At 39.6% G+C, this 22663-nt stretch overlaps 1 long non-coding RNA gene across 2 annotated transcripts in view; it reads right to left on the bottom strand.

Annotated features, from left to right (window-relative positions):
- The window catches only part of LOC111098836, a 34615-nt gene extending 14408 nt beyond the window's left edge, over positions 1-20207 (bottom strand). Inside the window, exons 1-4 of one of the 2 annotated variants that reach the window (XR_005369746.1) lie at positions 17399-20207; positions 14842-15037; positions 3307-3437; positions 384-489 (exon numbers count right to left, since the gene is read on the bottom strand). This is a non-coding gene — a long non-coding RNA (uncharacterized LOC111098836). The remainder of the gene's footprint in view (positions 1-383; positions 490-3306; positions 3438-14841; positions 15038-17398) is intronic. The other variant, XR_005369745.1, reaches the window with a different exon arrangement.
- Positions 20208-22663: the final 2456 nt, after the last annotated feature.

The following is a 22663-nucleotide window of genomic DNA, read 5'->3' as shown; positions in this document are numbered from 1 at the left end:
TCATAATCTATAAATAGCCTTTTATTTTATAAATCCTTCATGTGATGCATAGATTATACAGTGAGCCTCCCTTGTCCTTAATATGTACAGTCTCCCGGCACATACCTTTTAAGGCAATCTGCAATAGTAAGCACAAAGAACTAGCTCTGGAAAATGACTTGGGCTTCTCTCTTTCAAAAACCAAGAAGAAAATTGATGAGGAGAGAATCTGGGAACATTGCACAAATTGTCAGGAGGGCACAGGAGGGATCAGTCTTAGTAGACTATGAAATAATTCAGAGAAATAGCATGCCCCGCTTATTCTAACTTACTGGTGTGAGGGATAATTTTAATTACCATCCTACAATGAACCTTCTTCCAAATAACACAGGCAACCCCTTTACCTGTCATTCTTCACAAGCATGTCAGGTCTTATGTTCTTGTTGGTCTCTTCTCACCCCTTTGTTCTGATTTACAGTTCTATAAGATGCTAGTGGTGGTGGAAGGGGGCTGAGGATGGAAAAGCAGAAAGTATGAGAGGGCAGATATTTTGTAATTAATTCTTTGATGTTGTATTGTTTCAAGAATTCCTTTCCACAGTGTTTCCAAATACTTGAATTGAAGAAGCAGTCTTTGTAATCTTACACCAATTTTAATACTCTCTTCCAGTTTCTTAGTGGGGCGAAGAATTGGCAAAAGTAACCATCATGATAGTTGCCACTTCTCTAGAATATTCGTTGTTACTGGCCATTACTATTTTTAAAGGAAAAATCCCTTATTTTTAAAGGGGAAATAAAATAGATCTTGAGACCCCACTCCCAGCCCCAGACATAGGAATGGGTTATATACATCTGCAGTCCTAGCCTTCTCTTCCCAGCTGGCTGGGAGAACCAGAGTCACTGAGGAAAAAGCATTCATCTGTGGTTTGATGGGCACAGTCAGTGGATTTCCCCTCCTGTCAGACAAGTTTCAAGACATTTAAAAATCGATGCCATCATTTTTTAGGAAGATAAATGTATCACATCTTCCTTCAGTCACTTATCTTGAATATCACTGTCTCCTATACATTTCTTCTAGCCAAAAAGATTACATAGAGTTTTGTTTTGCTATTTTTATTACAAAAGAAATGTGTTGTATTTTGAGAATTAAAAACATATATAATTTATACTTCTCATTGACAATTTTTCACCAGAAGTCTCTTTGTATTCTCATTGAGCTCTTCAAAATGTCCATGGAAACAATGATTTAATATTAATTACAAAGTAATGAGTGCCAATGAGAGAGGCTGCATTAAAAAAAAAAAAAAAAAAGAGGCTGCATTTCTTTAAGGAATATCTTCCCTGTTCTTCAGAGTAAAATATATCCACTCTAGGAGTCACTTTCTAGATTCAAAACCCCTGCTTTCATGGTCTAAATTTCTCTCATTGACCACAAAAAATGTTGTTTTGCACACTGCCGTCTTTGGCACTTTTGTCATATTTCATATGTTCTCTCTGAGGAATATCATTCTGTATCATAATTTAAAATGTTTTCTTTGTGGGGCACCTGGGTGACACAGTCTCTTAAGTGTCCAACTGTTCATTTCGGCTCAGGTCGTGATCTCAGGGTCATGACATCAGGATAGTGAGATGGAGCCCCAGGTCAGGCTCTGCTCTCAGTGTGGAGTCTGCTTAAGATTTTCTTTCCCTCTCCCTCTCTCCGTCCTCTGTCTGCCCTGACCCTGCACTCTCTCTAAAATAAATGAATAAATCTTTAAAAAATACAATACTTTCTTTGTATCAACAGCTCCCAAATGTATACCTCCAGCCCAGAACTCACTCTTCAGCTTTAATACTAGAGGATACATCCACCTGTTTATTCAACATGTTCCTAAGAAGTCTATTATTCCCTGGTACTGAATCTAGACCAGCTCACTCTCCCAGATTTCATCTCTCAGGATATCACAATTGACCTGCGTGTCACTTTTAACACATTCCATTCTTTCACTGCCTCATGTAGCAGCACCCAATGATTCATCAAATCCTATGAATTTTCCCTCTCATATGTCTTTTGGACTCATCCCAATCATTGCTATTATCACTGGTAGGTGCTATTACGAGGTCTTACCACCTCTTGCCTAAACTGTTGTAAGGATATCCCAAATGATCTGTCATTCCAATGTAATCTGTATAAACTTTCATACTTTTTACGAAAGTCCCTTCAATTAAGTTTTCTGATACATCCTTTTAAAATTCCTTCTAAATCTGACCTCTGCCTGCCTATGCAGCCTCATCTCATACCACTTAGTGCATCACTTAACTATTCTGGGCATAGTTCCTTATCAAATAAAATACCTGCATATTTTAACAGCTCATATTAATAGCTACCAAGTTTGCATTGTGTATATGAACCACAATATACTTTAGTAGTTTTCTATTGATTACATCTATAATCTTGACTACTATAAACAATGGTGAAAAGACCATCCTTGTGCATACAGCTCTTCATATTTTCATACTACGTGATTATCTCCATAAGATAAATTCTGAGCCCCAAGTCCACAGGATAACTGCCAAGAGGTGCAGATAACACCTGAGCATGTAAAGCATTGCATGGGAGGAAAGAAACCCTGAGATTCTTGAATCTGGAAATTTTATTTTATTTATTTTATTTTATTTTATTATTTTATTTTTTTTTGAATCTGGATATTTTAAAATGGATGAGAAATATGCCTGCTTTTTACCCCGAATATGCCTGCTTTTTACCCCGGAGGGAGATGTTATACTGGGGAGCAAGGATGCTGGTCCTTTGTTCTGAAGACACTATCTTCCAAGACTGTAAGCAAGCTTGCTCTTTGTTCCAGATGGAGACATTATCTCTATCTTTCAAAGCTGTTCACTAGACAAACATTCTCTTTTTAAAATTTTATTTTATTTAAATTCAATTTGCCAACAAATAATAAACACCCAGTGCTCATCTCATAGTAGACAAATATTTTTGAAATGATAGTTTGGAGAAAAAAGACAGTCAATGGCTCACTTTTCAAGACAAACAGAAATGTGAGAGACCCATGGAAAACTGTCTCCCTACAATCCATTCCTTCTAAACCATCTTGGCTTCTGCCAAATGTTCCCAGGAGTACATGACTGCATCAGCCACTGTGATCTGACCAACAGAGGCTGGGGCCAGATTCTTTCAATTTTTCTCACACAGAACTTAGTTAAGGTTGATATCAGCAAGACTTCAAGCAGCAGGATGAGGCTAACTTGCAGGGCTGACATCAACCATGGCCTCCTAAATCCCATGCCCAACCAGCTGAGTAAGTCCCATAAAAGTGTCATGACCTACCTTCAGAAAGCCAGGTTGCTTTCTCCTTAAGTCTCTATTTTGACCTTCCCACAAATTGGAGGCATTAATCCAGGTATCTGGTTGCATGGAGAAAATCTAGATCATCTGAAAATCTGTCATCTGTAACAACACTGACCAGTGGTGTCATTAATCATTTCAGCTGATGCCAGGGACAAATTTCATGCTGCTTTTCCTAATTAGATGACAACTGTTATAGAAATCTCCAGTCTTCACTATTAATAGTGAAGCAGGAATTCCTCCAGAAGCTTCCCCAAGTAATCAAGGATGGTTAATTTTGGAGAGATCTTCACAGTTGTCTAAAAGCAAAATGATCTATTGAGGGTGTTTCTTCAAACACTGGAAGGTCTTCTTATGACCACCCCTCAGGCACAAGTCACCATATTTTAGAGACGGAGGCAAGGTAATGTCTGGCTTCAACAAAGAGTATAGTCCTAGGAGATGTGTGTGGTGCTTGGAGAAATAACATGCTATCTCCAATTGTCAGTCTCCTTCAGTAGGACTTAATCAGTTAGGAGCATAGTCTGACAATAATCAAATATGGCCTCCCGCTGGCTGGTAACCCTCATGATTACCAGTTGTGTTTGAGTTTCTGAATCTAATTCTCAGATTAGATTTGAGAATTTGTCTCATAGTAGACAAATATTTTTGAAATAGTTCTTCCAACCCACCCTATTTGTCCACAGCACCAGCCAGGCGGCACTTATTTGCCCCATAGAATGACTGACAGCTATAGCAATGAAGAAAGGCAAGTATACCCAAAGTGCTGACAGAGGTTTTGTGTGGTTGGTAGATGGGCTGGGACCATATCTGCTCTTTCCCATAGATTTTTTAGCTAGGTTCCAGGAAAGAGCAATCAAATCATGGTCAGGCCCATATGACAGGGCATGACAGATCTAATAGTTCTGTTCAAGGTGTCTGCAACAGCTTAGGAGAGCCACATCAGGACATTTTCCTTCATGAATAAAATGGCAGGGGTGATTATGAAAGACATAATTCATTAATGCTCACACTCACTCACTCATACCTTGTGGGTTGATTACCTGATGTATTCCTTCCCCAGAGAGCAGGGATGTTGCTGTCCCTCAACCACCAAAAAAAATTGTGAATAGCTATATCCTCACCTGTTTTTCTAATCATCTCCTACTCATACCCGGACCTTTCATACAGAAGGATCTGGTGAAAGAAGGTCATTGGTATTTTTATAAAACTTATCCAAACCCTATGTCCCCCACTTTTACATGTGTTGGCCATTGTAGGAGGATACTCCAAGCAGTGTACCTAAGTAGTTATTATATTTAAAAAAAGATTTTATTTATTTATTCATAAGAGAGAGAGAGAGAGAGGCAGAGACACACAGGCAGAGGGGGAAGCAGGCTCCATGCAGGGAGCCTGATGTGGGACTCGATCCCGGGACTCCAGGATCACACCCTGGGCCAAAGGCAGATGCTCAACTGCTGAGCCACCAAGGTGTCCCAGATAGTATCTTTATGTTCTAAGACCATGTCAATTTAATAAGATAAGCCAAGTTGCTGACCAAAATTAAGTTAGAATTCATTAGGTCCTTTTTTTTGCTGGGCTGCCACCAAGAGACTTACCAACCAGGCTATCCTGAGTTGCTATTAGGGACAAGAAAAATTCATTATGCCTAGGAATAGCTCAGAAATATGAATTTTCAAAATAGGTTTATGTAACCCCCCCTTTTGTCCTGATTGTTATGACAATTATCCAGAAGTGGCCAAGGAAAGATGATCTATTTAGTAGAAAGACATATTCAGTGACCAAACTGTCTTTTTAAACTGTGTGGACCAAGGTGAGGTGAGGGAGTGAAAGTCAGAGAGTTTTTTTTTTTAAGTCAATATTTTATGAGGCTATTCTAAAAATCAACAAGATCAGATGATTGTTAATGGTCAAGTGCATGGAAGATCAGCAAAACCTTGCTATCAAGCCTCTCCACTGGCTTCTGTGGCAAGAGCTACATGATTGTCAAACTGCAAATGAACTGGAAAGCTGAAAACATGACCCCTATTAGTGGCCAGAGTTGGCTGATTGAACTGGAAAGGCAGCAGCATAATCTTAAAAGTGTCAATAGTGGTAAGGTACCATTAGTAACCCTGAGAGGGGGTCAAGGGCCAGTTGTAGCCAATCTGCTGAAAAGATTTCTACAATCTGCTAGATTATAGTTTTCCAAGTAGCAGAGCAAACATCTAGGCAACAGTCCAAGAATCATTCAATCTATAACTAGGTTCATCAAGAGCAGTAATGGCTATAGTTATGAGAACTGTCTTATGTTCTGCCCACAAAGAGGAACGACCGTAGTCGTTTTTGGTTCTTTATGGCTGGCACTGAGGTTGAGGCACCAGAGGTGCTTAGTAGACACTGCTGGGTTTCTGCTCATCTGAATCATCAATGAACTAGGCCCAGATATTTAAGGAAAGCTCTGTGAATTCAAGGCACTCAGGACACATAGCGAGTAACCGTATTTTAGGCTGCAGAGATGACAGAGAGAAATGATAGAAAGTATATTATGTGTCTCAGTAGCACTTTTCCAGATGTGGTTCTTACTGATCAGAAAAGTCCCCCAGGACTTGATGAACATTCACAGTACAAGCATGTGAAACATTAATATCAATTATACATTCAGCAAAGGAAGCCACAACAACAGTACATTGAATTAACCCAAAGGGTCCTGCCTACAAGTTGACTTTAACTTCCTTTCCCTACTGCAAACCTTCAATTTGGGCATCTGTTTCCCACTATGGGGTTGTATAGACAATATAACTCTAGCTGTATCCAACAGAGCTGTAAACATTTGAGTGCTTACCTTCGCTAAAATTCTGCAGGTTATAGGATAATAGGTATGGACTTCAGCCCCCCTTGGGGACAAGGAAACTTAAGCTTTTTTCCTAATTATCTTTCTTTGTAAAGCAGATAAGATCAGGCCAGAGAGGAAGGGAGGGAAAGGAAATGTGGAAGATGAGAGTATTGTTGCGCTATTAAGCAAGGCACATTTACTTTAGGTTTCCAGTGACATGGTGGCTGTTTATGGCTCAGCCAAACAAAATTCTATTGATAGTGGTCCAACGAAGGCCTTTATCAACCAAGTTCATTATCCCGCACATGAATATTTCAGCTTTGGGGACACTCTTGATTTAGTAGCCATAGACACACTGCTTTGAGTTTGTTGCTGTCAGGTCTGTACACTTTGATTCACTTGGGATTGACTTGCACAGTAGTCATCTTTTTAAATGGAATCCATCTTAATCTACATCATTTGCTATTCCATTGCCAAAATAGTATAGCCGAAGTTCATATCTAGTTTCAATATAAGGGCTAAGGGAGTTTCCTGTGGTGTCAGGGCTGACTCAATAATTTATCTAAAATTCTTTGCATCAGTTTTTCATTCTCCAGTGAGTGAATTCCACTGGTATTGTTAGCCCAACCAGGGCAAAATCTAGTCAATGTCTCATCTGTGGTTTCTCAAGGGAATTTATCTGTCTAGGAAATCTCCCTGAGGGGTTCTACAGCAAAATAAATTTAAAAAAAAAAGAAAAAGAAAAGAAAACTTGCGACCTTTTCCTGTCATCTCCAAATAGATCTAAGTTACTCATGCTAGACTATAGAGAGACTGAGCCACAAAACTGCTCAGTCGTTGCCATTTCTTCTGAATAAGCAGTAAATGACCAACTTCTCATCCCTTCATCTCTCTAGTAAACCAGATAACGTTCTAAAATTTACTTAGGCCCTGCCCATGCTATTCATTGATTTTCTTTCTTTCAGCCCAGGGTAGTGTACATTTTTTAGTTATTCCCTGAAACGGGTTGGAACATCATATTTACTCAGGACGACTCATAGTATTAGTTGCTAGCTATTACAGTAGGGCAGACCTAAGACTGACTACCATATTGTCAAGGAATCCTCCCCCTCCACCCTAGAGGAGGAGTGAGCAACAATTAGGCCACAATTCATACATCTGCCTATGAGCGTACTTCCTGGTACTTGGTGCTATTCCTGGTACTTAGGCGATAAACAACTCCCTAACACTTCTTCATTAATAGATTAGAAAATAAAGGATCATTTACTGCCAGGCTGGTCATATAATTTGGTTGCTATGTTTACTATTGATTCCTATGACTTTCCCTCAAATACCATTAATTGCCCTAAGAGGCCCTAACTTTTCCTCTTCTAGAAAGTGTGTCTTTGTTGGTATCCTACCAACAAACTGTCGAGAACTGTGAAGGTCTGAAATTTTGCTCTACTTGGGAGCTAACAGGTTAGCCTGCCACAGTTTTATGGGTGCTCATAACAGATGTCAGACATCTTTTTCCAAGTCAAAGAACTTTATTACTCATGGCCCAGCAACCAGCAGGAAAATAAACATATTGTGCTGAGGCACTGAGACCAAGTTCTCACAGAGCAAACCAAAGAGGGCTAGAAGATAACTGCACATGTAATGGGTTGTGCTCCAGGAGATGAACTCTTAACTTGGGAACCCAAATCTCTTATAATGGGCAGTAAGCATGACTGACTATGCCCCGGAGGGAGACATTATCTTTATTATACTGGACTGCAAGCAAATCTGCCTCTTCCTCTGGATGGAGATGCCGTTTCTATCTTTCAAGTTTGTTTCCATACAAACATCCTTAAAGATTTAGTTTAAAACAGAAGGCTGTGCTCCCAAGACACAGCAAAACATGAAAGACTCATGGGAATTTTTTCTTATCTCTTTCCTCTCTACACATTCCACCACAGCTCAGGAACCAGGCACCTAATTCCAGGACTCAGAATGCTTAGATCTATCTCATCTCACCATAGTTAATATATCACTTAGATCATAAACATTTCCTTTCAGAATGCCTGTTCCATTAGGACAGATGCCAGTTTAAAAATCAAGGCATTTAAAGCAAAGTATGTTGTACGACATGAATCCATATTCACTTTTCTAGTTTTCCTACTTCCTTGCACTCCTCTTCTTATACTTTTCATGAAACCGTTTTTCACTTTATAGATTATATTCCTAAAATTACTGTTTTAATAAAGTAGATTTTATTTTATTAAATATTATAATCAGTATGTTTAGAACATGACTAGCAAAAAAAATCTGCTTTATTCAGGACAGCAATTTAAAAACATAGAAAAACATAGACTGTACTCAAATTAAATAAAGATGGAGCCAATATTGTTAAGGTTATGAGAAAGGAAGATTTACACTGTGCACAGTGCATAGGATTTAGTATTTGTGATTTCCCCTCAAATATGAGAATTGCATTATAGGATGAAGTTGAGGAGTGAGCAATCTGCCTCATATTTCATTTAGTTGATTAAGTTTTATAGAGGAGATAGGATTTCAGTTTAATAACTGTAAGGTATGTTGTTTCAACCTCTTACCTTAATAGCTTTAATCAGGTTCCATGTAAGATGCTTACACAAAAAGATGATGGAAAACCAGAGTTTTGGTATAAGGTCAGAGTAAATGCTAGTATATCTACAGCAGAATGTACTAATGGTTCAAATTAATTCATTCCAATGGCATACACCTAAACTACATCTAGCTCAGTCACCCGAAAACATTAGAGATCTGGAATATATGAATATATCCAGCAATGCATGATCACACACACACAAAAAAATTCCTTATAAAATGAGTTGAGGGTAAGTTTCGCCTCATCATCCTAAAGTACATTGTTTTTTTTTTTTCTAAAAGTATATCACGTTGTAATTTAGAGAATTAAAAAAAAATCCTAACTAGTTATTATCAACCAGTTGTCTTTTGTCAAACAACCCATGAATAGGATCCCCATTTACAGAATAACAAGGCTCTAGAATAATCTTTTTGCAGTTTTTTTTGTAATGAAGTATTACCATTTCTAAGACGCATATATGACTTTAGGAATACTTCCTATTTCTTTAACGATGAGAAATCTCAGCATTTACTGACAGTGAGGTGGAAGGAATTACATTTTACACCACAGAAGTTGCTTTCTTTTCTAGAATGCAAGTGATATGAAAGGTGAGGCCTCTGACATGTCCTTTAAAGATGCAAGGACAGAAAGTCATGCCATTTCCCTCTAATTTTAATTGTTCTAGTCAGCAACAATTTTCCAGCTCCCTGTCAAGGAAGGGAAAAATGGTAAATTAAGTTCTTATGTACAAACCTGTCCCAAGACCAGAATTCTCCTGCCTTCACATAGAAGCCACTGGATCATCATCAGGGTTTACCTGAGTCCCATAGAGAAAACTATTCAAACTCATGCCTGAATTGCAGAGGTGATCCCATCTGTCAGTCTTTTGAGACCCTTTCTGCGCTCTCTGGCCTTAATTGTTCTTTATTTTCTCTATTTTTCTCTTCTGGCAAGAGAGCAGTAGTCAAGGCAAGCTGGGAACCAGAGTGTTATCAACTTGTTTGTGATGCTTTATTACCTGGCTTTCTGCAAAGCTCTAATAACAGGGAAAGGTGGTATTGGCCTGTTAATAATTAATAGCACCCAGTGCAAATGAAGTACTTCTGTCATAGGGCTTCATCAGTAAGGTCACGGTACAATAGGGGTTGCAGGTTCTGTAAGCATGAGTGGTATTTGCATATGTCAGAACAGACCGTGCATGCTAACAGTACAAACACTTCACATCTGCTTCTGTTTACTCCCATGCTAACACCCCAAAGTACAGGAGTCCTGTGTTAATTGCTCAGTTACATACTGACTGTTGATGTGTTCTCCACAGAGCTTTTCATAAGTGCACTGTTGCAAATAAACTGCTAATGACTTTGCTTATTCCAGCCAACCTTTTAAGGAAATCTACAACATACACGCAGATTGATTCCTCTATTTAGCAGTGTGTCTTGTGACTAGGTTTGCATAGAGGCAGTATCAATTAAGTAGCAATTATCTGCAAAGTGGAAAAAAAGGGGGAAGATATAAATAAGTAATGAGTGCGATGCTAAAAATCTCTGAGAACAACTAGAATTGAACTCTGAGGCAAGGGCACCGACTAGTGAACATTTTTTCCCCATCTTTTCTTACGCCTAAAACCCCAGAGTCCCCATGAAAACTAGGATGAGAACAGACACTTCGGTTCTTAAGTAATTTTTTTATATTTGATTTTCGAGACACAACCACTATTTTGAAACAGCAAAGAAACAAGAAAATAGGGCTGAACCTAAACGTCATTAATGAGATAGTTTATTAAAAAATAAAATTAAAAGTTGGCCCTAAAAATGTTTATTTTGTGAAAGGATCTGATTAAAACATATCAGATTTTCTATGTATCTTATCAACAGAGGTCAGCACAGCACCCAATTTATCCCTCTCTTATTCTTGTCAAGCAATGGCCTTTATCAGTACCTCATCAGACTTATCTGGAAAATTCCACATTATCTGGCTATGAAGAAAAAGACCAACCTGTGTTCTGAGGCTATGTAACCAAGATCTATATTGGTTAGTAACAAACTTTATAAAGTCTACTTTTGTTTACTAATCTTGGTTTGTAACAACCAAAAGTAGATTCTTTCAGTTCAGGTTCTTGTCAGGAGATACACAGGCAGAGACCACAGTGTCCAAGCGGGATGAAGGATGGGGCCATTTGGCTGTGGTCATTATTAACCGAGAAGGTATTGACCTCTCTCTTCCCTCAATAGCAATGGACCCGGCAGCATGTGAATTAGATCAGAGAGCCAAATGTCTTAAGGTTTCTCCAAATGACCAAGAGCCCAACGGTTCCTCTGATAGCTTTTTTCCTCATGGCTGACTACGACAGGCCAAAAAAGGAAAAAAAAAAAATTACCTATAATGATCATATTTTCTAAATCCTAAATGAAGACAAATAGTCTGGCAAATATATATGGGGAAAGACAATTAGAAATGTGAATTGTATTGGTTGGAGTATGGTTAGACGCTGGGATAAAAAGACCCAATAAAACAAGTTTATTGGACAGCAAAGTATATTTTGCTGCAATATTCCAATCCTAAGTAAAGCTCCCAGCTGCTGGGCTGCTTTGCTCCGAGTAGTAAGTCAGGAATTATGGAGGCCACTGAGGTATACCACTCAGATTTTCTTCAAGAACACCTGCTGTGATACTAGCTGTTGAACCTTCAGATTTGACTAGACATTCTTGTTGAGGCCAGGCTAGTGCCCAGGCTACTCCCAGTCAATGAATAAGCATGGCAGGGGCACCACAACCAGGACATTTCTGCCCAATACAAGAATCCTCTAGTGGGAAATTTTGTTCAGGGACTCCACATTGCCTTTACTGAGACTTCTCCGAGATCCTCTGCAGTCTGGAGCACACCCCACCCCTCTTCCTCCTCCTTCTTCCTATTCTCTGCTCAAAAGTATCAGAACTACACTGCAGCCCAAAGACTCTCCTCATGTCTCCTTCTCCCCTTGATGTTTCACAAATGTTCCCTTTAATACTTGCTGGAAGTTCGGGATGCCTGAGTGGGTCAGTGGCTGAGCCTCTGGCTTCAGCTCTGGGCATGATCCTGGAGTCCCGGGATCGAGTCCCTTATTGGGCTCCCGGCATGGAGCCTGCTTCTCCCTCTGCCTATGTCTCTGTCCCTCTCTGTCTCTCATGAATAAATAAATAAAATCTTTTTAAAAAAAATGCTGTACGTTCAGGATCATATTGGTGGCATTATTTTCTTGTAATTGAAAAGTGTTTGAATAACTGGAGGTACCCATTCCCTTATCTGAAACTCTTTGGGCCAAATGTGTTTCTGAATTCAGAATATGATGCATCCTGGGTAGCTTAGTTGCCTTAGTGCTTAGTAGCTTAGTGCCTGGGTAGTTTAGTTGGGGTAAGTGTCCAGCTCTCGATTTCAGCTTAGGTCATGATCCCAGGGTTGTGAGATCGAGTGCGGAGCCTGCTTAACATTTTCTTTCTCCTTCTCCCTGTGTCCCTCCCTGGCTCTCCAGCTGGCAAGCCAGTGTGTTCTCTCTTTCTCTCTACATGCATGCAAAGTAGGCTAAATAGAGGCTACATGATCTCACAAATATAGGTCAATTTATGCCAAAAATATATCTAGATCATGCCAGGGATTATCTCTAAATATATTACAAAACAAAAGAAAAATAAAGCAAAGGCTTTTGGTTTTCAGATTTCAGAATTGTGAACTATTTATTTATCTTTCATACTCTTACTAATGGTTTCCTTTACTATCAGATTCATAATTTCCCCTTCTTTATGTTATTCATCTATTAGATCCTAATCTAATGGTTCTCAAGCTTCAACATCAATAAGGATTTCCTGGGGGGTAGATTTCAGCTCTCAAATTTTTATTCTGTAGGTCTAGTGTAAGGCCTAGAAATCTGCATTTTAACAAGCTGGTCAACCCCATCCTCACCTGTGATCCTGGTACAGAAAGTTTTGAGATTCAAACTGAAAATATTGTTATAGACTTTGAATTCACTTTTCACTATGGTAAACTACTAATATCACTAGTCCCTGGCTTTATCTCATGGATTTTGAGGCTTATTGTTTTTTAAACATAGAACCAGCTAGACTCTAGCTCTGCTTTTGCAGCCAGGTCATCTAGCCATTCACTTCCTAGTGTGTTAGCCACCAATAATTCTTCAGGGATGTTTATCTTTCTATGATAGGAATTAGCTTTTTTTGAACTGAAATAGAGCTGAATAATTTCTACTTATCTTTGAATATCTGTCTCACCAGAGTATCAGCTTTGAGCTTATAGAGTTGTGCAGGGAATCCCCCATTCCCATGATAGTTGGAGTTATAGGTAGAAAAACTATAGATAACTCTGACAGGTAAATAAATCCACAATAGGAGTAGCAGGGCAACTGGGATGAAATGTATTTGTCTCTCAACTCAGTACTACTTTTAGCTTGGTTCTCTTGTGGGACCAATTTTCTTTTGAACCAATAAAAAAGTTATATTTCTAAGGTTCCTTTCCCTTTCCAAAGATATTCTTATTTCTATTTTAAGTTGAGTGCTTCTGGAAACTGGACGCTAATGAAAGACTGTAATGCGATATGTTAAGAGGAGAAGTTAAGGAAAAAAAACAATGTCTGTAAAAGGGTCCAGGTATTTATTTGGGTAATATGTTTACTATCAACAAATATTTGCTCATCTCTGATTTGAAATTTACAGTCTTCTGCTGAAGAAGGCTTGAATGGTCATTAATAATAATATTAATAAGGGGAAGCACAAGATACCCTAAGGCTGAAAGCATCCTTTAGCATTACATGAGTACCATTAATTTTTTTTAAAGATTTTATTTATTTATTCATGAGAGACACAGAGAGGGAAGCAGAGACATAGGCAGAGGGAGAAGGAGGCTCCCTGCGGGGGAGCCTGATGCAGGACTCAATCCCAGGACCCCTGGATCTCGACCTGAGCCGAAGGCAGACACTCAACTACTGAGCCACCCAGACGTCCCGAGTACCATTAATTTCTACAGATTTCATGATTATCAAACTAGGGAATATGACGTTGTGCTAGAATTTAACTGGAATTAGGGGTTAAATGTGGTGTATATCCCTAGTGAAACAATTTTAAGAAAATGTTAGAAGAAACTAATAGTTTTTATGCTAAAATAAGCAGAGTCATTATGGTCTAGAATACAAAGTTTGTGCACTTTAATTAGTAAAACACACACATATTAAGAAACACCATAAATAAAAATGCCTCTCTAGACTAAGACCTCATAACCTACGGAGGTCTGTCTTCTTTCAGTGATTCAGGGTAAGCTGGCAGTCAAGTTTAGAAAACAGTACAGTTGATTGTGACATGTGTGGTCAGGTATTTCCTGGAAAGCACATAAACGTGCCTACTGTATTATTCTAGTGCCTGCCCCTGGATTCTCCGTCTCAGCTTGCAGTATATGGAGTTGAAAGCTGTATGAAAATCATGTGTTTTAGTTGTGCTACCAAGGATATGCAACAGGATGTTAAAATTGAACTATTTCTGACTCTGTTTTGGCTAAAGCCCCAAGACAATATTTGCCAACTATTCCACATTCTAAAGTTAGACCACCTATGTAGGACTTGCAAAGAAACACAGGAAATAGACAAGGAACCCACAAGGCCCTTTCCTCCCTTCAGGTAACAACCCAAAGCAGGCCAGCTGGGGCTGAGGAGAAGCTCTAACTTAGATGAAGTCTGATCTTACACAGACTGGACATTTTAATTGCTGAAACGAGACTTTCCTTTTGTGACAAGAGGTGATCAGAGGACTTTTTATTACCTAAGAGTGACCAAAAAGTCACAGGATTTCCTCTCAATTTTGTCTGAGTAGCAGAGCAAATAACCATACAGAGTGGGTCTGAATGGGCAGTGGAAGGAAAATAAAGGTTTTTTTTTTTTTTTTTCTTTTTACTATATACCTGTGACTGGGACATGAATCAGGAAGAAAGAAGCAGTATAAGAAAATATTGAGAAAGTTCTATCGATTCTTTTCTTTTTTGTTTGTGCGCTTTAAGGGGCTATAATGCTTGCTTTATAAACCTTTATCTTTTACCAGAATAGGACTTTTCTTTTCCACTTTACAACACATTCTCTGCTTACCTCTGTTACATGTCCTGAACTCATTCTCCATTCAATGCTGTTCTTGGTGTTCATTTTATCCACATTTCACTTGCCATAAAATATTGGAATGATATTGCGTATCATCTTTCATAGGCTCCATCTATATTTTCCCATTTGATGATACTGGGATGGCTTTCTGATTTCATGAGAAGTGTCTCCCATTTTCCAGAAATACCTTAAGCAGGAAACAGCAGAGAAAATTACATTGTAAAGAACAGACAAATAAATACTGGTTATAACTTCCCTCAAAAAGTGTGTATCATTTGGTCTACAAACTTCTGATCTGTTTGCCAGTTTACCTAACCAAGAGAAGTAGACTGGAATCCAGGATATATAAATCAATCCAGTCCCCTTATTACAAGAATTCCAGCTTCCAGATCATAGGACATTTTTCCTGAGTAAAGATAATTCATTTTACCATCAAGGGAAATATTTTTTCTAAGGAAGTCTTAATTATATGAGAATTATCTTACTCTCTAAAACTAGAGACAGAGAATCACACTGAGATACTTGCTAAGGGCTAAATTTCAAATACTGAGAGATGGTGAAAAAAATGGATCTTGAGAAAATGTTAATGATAGATGCAGATATCTGTTGAGCAGCTGTGAAGTGTTAGGCCCTGTGCTGGGTTCTGGCCACACACTGGTAACAAATATGGTTCCTGATCTCTAGTTGCTCAAAGGGTAAAAAAGAAAATGTACATAAGTAAATTAATATTTAGGATTATACATATGATAAGAATATACATAAATTAATACTTAGGATTATACATATCACATAAATGATAAAACGAGGTATGACCACAGGAAAGAGGGTTATCTCTGTAAGGAAGTCCAGGGGCCTCCTGGTCAAAGGTCAAGTCAGCCCTGGCTTTTGAAGAATAGCCCAGGAGATGTGAATCTCATAGAAAAACAGAAATTGCAGACACCCACATGCAAAGCAGTGTGGTGCGTTCAGGAATCCCACTAGCTGCAACATGAAGTGCACGTGGACAGGAGTGATTAAGGCCAGTAAAGGAGGCTAACGTGGTGGGAAAGGGTCGGTGATAAAAGAACTTTGCTAAGGAACTTCATCTTGAAGGCAATAGGAAGTCAGTCAAGGATTTTATGTGAGTGAGAGAGAGGTGAGGAGATCAGTGATTTAAAAGAATTCATGTAGTTAAAAATAAGACATGAAGGAGAGGGTAGGGAAGCTTACACATAAAAAGAAACCAGATGCCTAGGGGCAGAAGAACTAGAGGAGAGGAAGAAAAAGAGAGCGATTTTAGAGGAAGAGAGGGAGGGAAGGAAAGAGAGAATAAAGGAGAGAGTGAGCTGCAAACAAGAAGAAAGATGGGAAATCGTAATTCGAAATTATTAAAGAAATAATTTGCTTGACATTTTGAAACCTAGGTGTATTAGTCAGAATAATGCCTCCCTCCCCTGCCCCAAGAGGTTCCATCCTAATCGCTGGAACCCGTAAATACGTTACTTTATTTGGCAAAAGGGACTTTGATTAAATCAAGGATTTTCAAATGGGGAGATTGTCTTGGATTAGCAGGGCAGCCCCACTGTATCACAATTTAGTCACTTCAAAGTTTTTCCCTGCGAGTTCTCACATCTGAGTCTATTGACTTCTTAATGTCTTGGAAATGTTTCATATTTTCCTGCTTTGGAGGGTATCACTTCTTAAAATTGAATCCCAGACTAGTTATGTATAAAAGAACATAGTAGAAACCAAGGTAAAGAACCTTTATGTTCAGAAACCGTTCATTCTGTCCTTTCATCAGGCGGTTAACGTGGGCTTGATTCAATGTGGGTTTTGTTGCACAGGCTTCAGATTATTCCAATGGTAGACATCTATGTCCTGTGTTTAGTGTAGGGGCTGTGGCTGCCCAAAAGTTTAGCTGTGTTCCTGCTCTATAGTCGGATTTTCCTGCACACCTGTGCCACCTGTGTGTCTCCGTGCTCTTGCCCTCCAAAGATAGAGACTGTTGTTGCTTGCTACTCAAGCACTCGTGTATGGCTCCAGGGAGGAAGGGGTGGTTTCGACTTGTCCTCCACTGTCAGTGTTACACAGGACTGTCCCGAGGAGCCTCAAGGGTGGAGCTACTTTAGTGTTCTAGTTCCTCATCCCGTGTCAGGCAACTCCACTCTTCTTAGTCAGCTATAACAGAATGCTATAGGGGTGACTTACAAAAAAACAAATGTTTCTCTCTCACAGTTCAGGGGCTAGGAAGCCCAAGACCAAGGTGCTGGCAGATTCAGTGTCTGGTCAGGAATTGCTTCCTGATTCGCAGATGGCTGTCTTTCCACTGTGTCCTCATCCAGGGGTGTAGGCGAGGGAGCCCTCTGGGGTCTCATCTATGTGGGTGCTAGTTCCATTCATGACGGCGCTACTGTCATGATCTAACCATTTCCCATAGGCCCCACCTCCAAATTCTCTCACCCTGGGGATGAGGATTTCAGCATAGGAATTTTGAGGAGACACAAACATTCAGGCGATAGCATCCTCCACATGGCATAGGTTCTAGATACCAGGCAGATTTCCTTCTTACCTGTGACAGCCTACCTGTATTCCATCAGGAGGGCATTGAACAGCATAAATTTCCCAGCAGCCTTAGATTTCTTCTTTGTATTGGTGCAGGATCACGGTCATAAATTTATTTCCTGCTTCCCGACCAGCAAAAGGTGGTTTTTCCTAGGATCAGTGGAGGGTGGCTGGAGAGGATTCAGATTTTCTACCTTCTTCACACTCAGCTGCGGTTGAATTTTTCCTGGAACAGGGAGTGAAGAGATTTTCCTGCCCCCGCCCAGCAGTAACCACTGCGTTTTTATCTATAATTGACTTTTGAGCAATGGAGGGGTCAGGGGCACTGATCCCCATGCAGCCAAAAATCCACATAGAACTTTTGACTCCCCCAAAACTTAACTACTAATTGACCAGAATCCTTGTAAATAATAATAAATCCTTGACTAACATGCATTTTGTACATTATATATATCATATACTATATCCTTATAATAAAGAAAGCTAAAGAAAAGGCTATTTAATAAATCATAAGGAAAATAGATTACAGTACTGTACATATCGTTATTGAAAAAAATCCATGTGTAAGTAGAACCTCAGATTTCAAACCCATAGCTGTTCAAGGGTCACCTGTAGTGTTTACTACTTCTGCCTATATTCCACTGGCCTGAACCCCACCAGTCACATCTACTTGGAAAGGGGAAAGCTGGGAAATGTAGTTTCCTGTGTGTACAAGAGGAAAAGGAAACGGTGTAGTAACCATGTAAACACTGTCTCAGTCTTACCATGATAATGGGAAAGGGACTAAATTGAGGACTCCCCACAGTTTTCAATCTCCTTAGCTTTGTAACCATGACTCTGGGTAGTCTGGCATCTGTCTACATCTCCAGCTTTATTTTCTCTCACATCCCACACATATCCTGTGGTGCAGGATAACTGTTTTCACTTATCTAAAATACTGTGCTCTCTTGAGCTCTCACTTTGCATTTTTGCTCTTCCCCCTTTCTTTATTGAGTTTCCCTGTCTACACCATCACTCCAGGGAATATTCTCCAGCCTTTCTTCTGTGACGCTATAAGTCTCTGCATTTTTCTATTCTAGCAGTTAGCATGTGCAGTATAATTGGTTATAAGTCCTTTGCAGATATGACGGGAAAACGCAGAGACATGAGGGTGGGTAGCAGATTTCCTTTTCATTCAGGATGCTATGGGTCTAGTGGTCTGAGAGCAATCTGTACACCCAGCACTCACTACAGTATTTACCAACTTTGTTTCTCCTGTTCGCTCATTCTCCTTCTTTCATATACACTGGTACTCATTAAGTGATCTTTATTAAAACTCATTTTTTTTACAAAGAAATATTTGAATGATATATGAAAGAGGAGCAGAATATACCACCCCAAAATATGTCTCTTTGGCATAAGGATTATTTTGAGCTGGTTATTTTTTAAAAACAGCAGTCCCTAGAGAAGCTTAGAAAACCATCAGAAGCTACTCTTTTGTAAGACATTTACATTGATAAGGGAAATATCCATCTGTAAAGATGTCTCTCTCTCTGGATTAAGAAGAGAAGCATGACCAAATCTCTAGAAATTCTTCTCAGTGGGAAGGCAAGAATTTAAATCTACATAACTTTACCCTTGTTTACTGTGCCTATTCTGGTAATTTCCCATAACTGGCCTTCCTCTCTCATCCCCAGGATCTTTTGTCTTTAGCTTAAGGTGGTAGGTCGGACCATTTGGGAGATACCCATTCTCTTGGTATCTTCCACGTACACAGGAGGTATAAGGTTATTAAACTTCTATTTTTTTTTCCTGTTATTCCATCCTTTATTACAGGGGCATCTCAGCCAAGAACCTAGGATAGAAGGAAAATTGTTTTTCCTTCTTTGTAACATAATATCTAATACTTATTGATAATCATTATTCTAAGTATTTTACATGTATCAGTTCATTTAATTCTCACAACTTCATGAAGGTGCTATTATTATCCTATTAAAATAAATTAAGAAAAGGACAGAGAGCTTAAGTAACGTGCTCAATCTGACACAGCTAGCAAGGGTTATACTTCGGATATGGAGACAGGCAATCTGGCTTTGTAGCCTGAGTTCTTGGGACCACTATTCGTCCTCTGGCCAGTTAGCTGTCACAATAATGGTGGCATTATTTGTGACTATATCAGTCAGTATCCATGTGGAAAAACAAATTATTTAGCATAGTTCATTTAACAAAGAAATATTAATGTAGAATGTTGGCTAATCAGGATTGGAGGATGGAAAATACAGAAGGGAGATATGGTTGAGTTATCAGACATACAGAGGTTGAGTTATTAGAATCATAAAACTCAGGGAAGGGACCCCAAAGAGCTGGGACTCAAAATGCTGAGGAGATATTGCCTGGCTGGATTGGTAGCTCAGGAGCTTGGAGGAAGTACCCTGCAGAGGTAGAAGCAGGACTTTTGAGCAGGGTGGGTTACTTAACTGGTGATGGTTCCTCAGCAACATGGAAGAAAGATCCTACAGAGCTAAAACTCAGACCTCTAAAGAGGGAGGGTCATCTAGCTGGTGCTGGTATCTTAAGATCGTAAAAGAAGTTGCCCAAGGAATTGGAATTCAGACTTCTAAGGAAGGGTGCCTGCCAACTGATGCTAGTATTTCAGCGGGATTACATGAGTCTATTTCAGGGAATGTGAGAGAGATGAGAACCAGCAGCCACTAGCAGGGTGAAGAACTCTTGTTGTGGAGATGTGGACTCCTAGGAATAAGCAAACAGGAATAAGGAAATGTCTTCTCTTGTCATTCTGGTTTCTAGTTTCTCTGAAGTAGCCTCTGCTGAAAGAACCTAACAGGGAACCAGCTGGCAAAGAAGAAATGTGGTTTTTCAAACAAAATGAAATGAGACTAGGTTTACTGATCTAAAAACTTGGAGGAAGGGACTTGCAGAGCAGGGAACCAAAATACTAGTGCTGAGGAGATATTGCCTGGGGGGATTGGTAGCTCAGGAGCTTGGAGGAAGTACCCTGCAGAGACAGGAGCAGGACTCCTGGTGCTGATACCAACCCTGATGCAGAAAAAAAGAAGAGGAAAAGAGCAGAGAAAGGCAGAAAAGCAGAGTGTTCTTGAGTGTCAAAGGGTATATTTGAGGCTGAGGAAAAAACACTTTGATAACACATTGACTTACATGTGCAGAGCCTATTGGAAGGTGTCCCTTCGTTTGGGGCTGATCTTATCAAGATTCTCAGAAGGAGCTGGTATAGCAACAGAAACTTGCATTGTTTGTCTGAAACACTTCTGAGCAATTTAACATCTTAATTTTTTCTCCTTAAAACAACGAATGGATTTTAATTTACTCATTCTTTAAACATTTTCTGGATATCTTCTATGATTCCTATACCGTACCTACTTCTGTTAGGCCAGAGATGGAACGGACTCCACAAATGAAACATGGTATAGGTATAAAGTAGGTTCACTGGTGAAATTTATAGGCAGAGGGACAATAATAAATACATGTAGTCTCCCTAAGTCTCACCGCCACCTAACAAAAAGTTGTCCTTGGGTGGGTGTATAGTTGAGGCACTCCTGAATATGCTATGCCCCTGGCCATTTCTGCTTCTACCTTAAATATACTCACCTCTACATTTTCTGGAGAAATTGGGAGAAGGCAAAAAAGGATAATCTGACTCATAGAGTAATTATGGTATACCAGTCAGACTCCAGTCAGGCAACAGAAACTCTACCAGTTATCTGAACAGAGAAATTTAATATAAAGAATTGCTAACTCAGTAGAAACTCATTAACTAGATAATCTATAAGCTAATAGAGAACTCTAGGGGGTCATTGAGTTAGCAACTGCAGGATGAGTTGCTAAAGGAGAAGAAGGGAAGTGGTTTCAATCGTTAAAATTTAGAAGAAGGGTTCCACAGAGCTGAGACTCAGACTACAAAAGAGCATCCCCATGATCCTGAAATCCAAAGTCTGAAAAAGAGGTATCATACTGCTGCTATTGTTTTTCATGGTGGAGGAGAGGGGCCATGATGAATCTGGTTTTGCAAGTATGTGAAAATGTACAAAGCAGATTCAGCTGCTTCTACAGGAAGGAATCCCTGCTGTTCAGAAAGATAACTGCTAGGATGACAGTCAGAGGAATAAGAAGCAAAACAGAAGACAGCAAGGCTCTTTTTCCTGAAATAACCTAGCAGAATCCCCTCCGTGTCCCCTAAAGGCAGAGCCCAGGAGCTTTCACCATGGTGGGGAAATGTAGAAATGTTCTTTGTGGAGTCTGAGCACTTGCATCACAAAGCCCAGCATAGAATAGTGGGTTTAGAGCCAAGAGACAATAGTTTGATAAGCAGCACAATTGGAAATAGGAAGGTCTTGGGCTCTGTGTTTGGAGGAAGGGGCTTTCTAAAGAGAGAAACTTTCGAATTTCAACTGTCAGAGACTTGAGGAGTTTGCCCACTAGCCTACATTTTAATTGGTCAGTGAGCAGTCCATCCTGATGAGCCAGCTGGTCTGGAGGATAGTTGTGGAGCGCCATTTAGCAGATGGAGAAGTCCATCTTTTTAACACTTTTGTAAATTTCCCCCCAAAAAAAAAAGGTAAGGGTGGGATAGTAAGAAATGCACTCTCTCAATGCCAGTGGGTGTTTAATCATATCTACTACTTTAAAAAAACCTTGGAGTCCAATTTCTTGGTTTCTTCAAGTCCTCTTTTCTTAGCAACTGGTAGAAGAACTCTTGATTAAAGTAGTCCATTGGAAAGATTAATCTAACATGTTGAATGAAAAGGAGGAGAGAGAATCTAGAGATAGGAAGGCGAATTAGACAATTAAGCCCATGATCTGGCCTACGATTGTGACAGAGGAACTGGAAAGACAGAAACATAAACATCACACAAGAGGGAAAAGAAGAGCAGACAAGATTATAACAAATGAAACTTATCACACTGTTTTATAGCCAGTTGTTAATACGTCCATCTCCTTTGCTAGATTCTGAGCAATGTGCTTAAAAAAGATGTTTTCTCATTTCTCATTGTTATGGGAAGTAGAGAAAGGGAGACTCTAAGAGGACTATAACATTGTTTAAAAACCAGGAGAGCTAGACTTTTCTGAAAGCAGTTTAGTGAGAACACTGGTGGAGACGTGGAGGAGATCTGCCAAAATAAATGTGAGTGGTGTTGGCAACAGCTCGATGGTAACCTGAGTGCCGCTGGCAGGCTCCAACTGTGGCAGTTGGCAAAGTCATGAGGCCCAGTGTCGTCAGCAACTGTCATGCAATAATAGCTGAGTCCCTGAGGCT

The sequence above is a fragment of the Canis lupus genome, chromosome 14 (assembly GCF_011100685.1).
Source record: "Canis lupus familiaris isolate Mischka breed German Shepherd chromosome 14, alternate assembly UU_Cfam_GSD_1.0, whole genome shotgun sequence".
Lineage (NCBI taxonomy): Eukaryota > Metazoa > Chordata > Mammalia > Carnivora > Canidae > Canis > Canis lupus.
The sequence above is the reverse complement of the archived record's forward strand: the minus strand, read 5'-3'. Positions and strand labels throughout refer to the sequence as shown.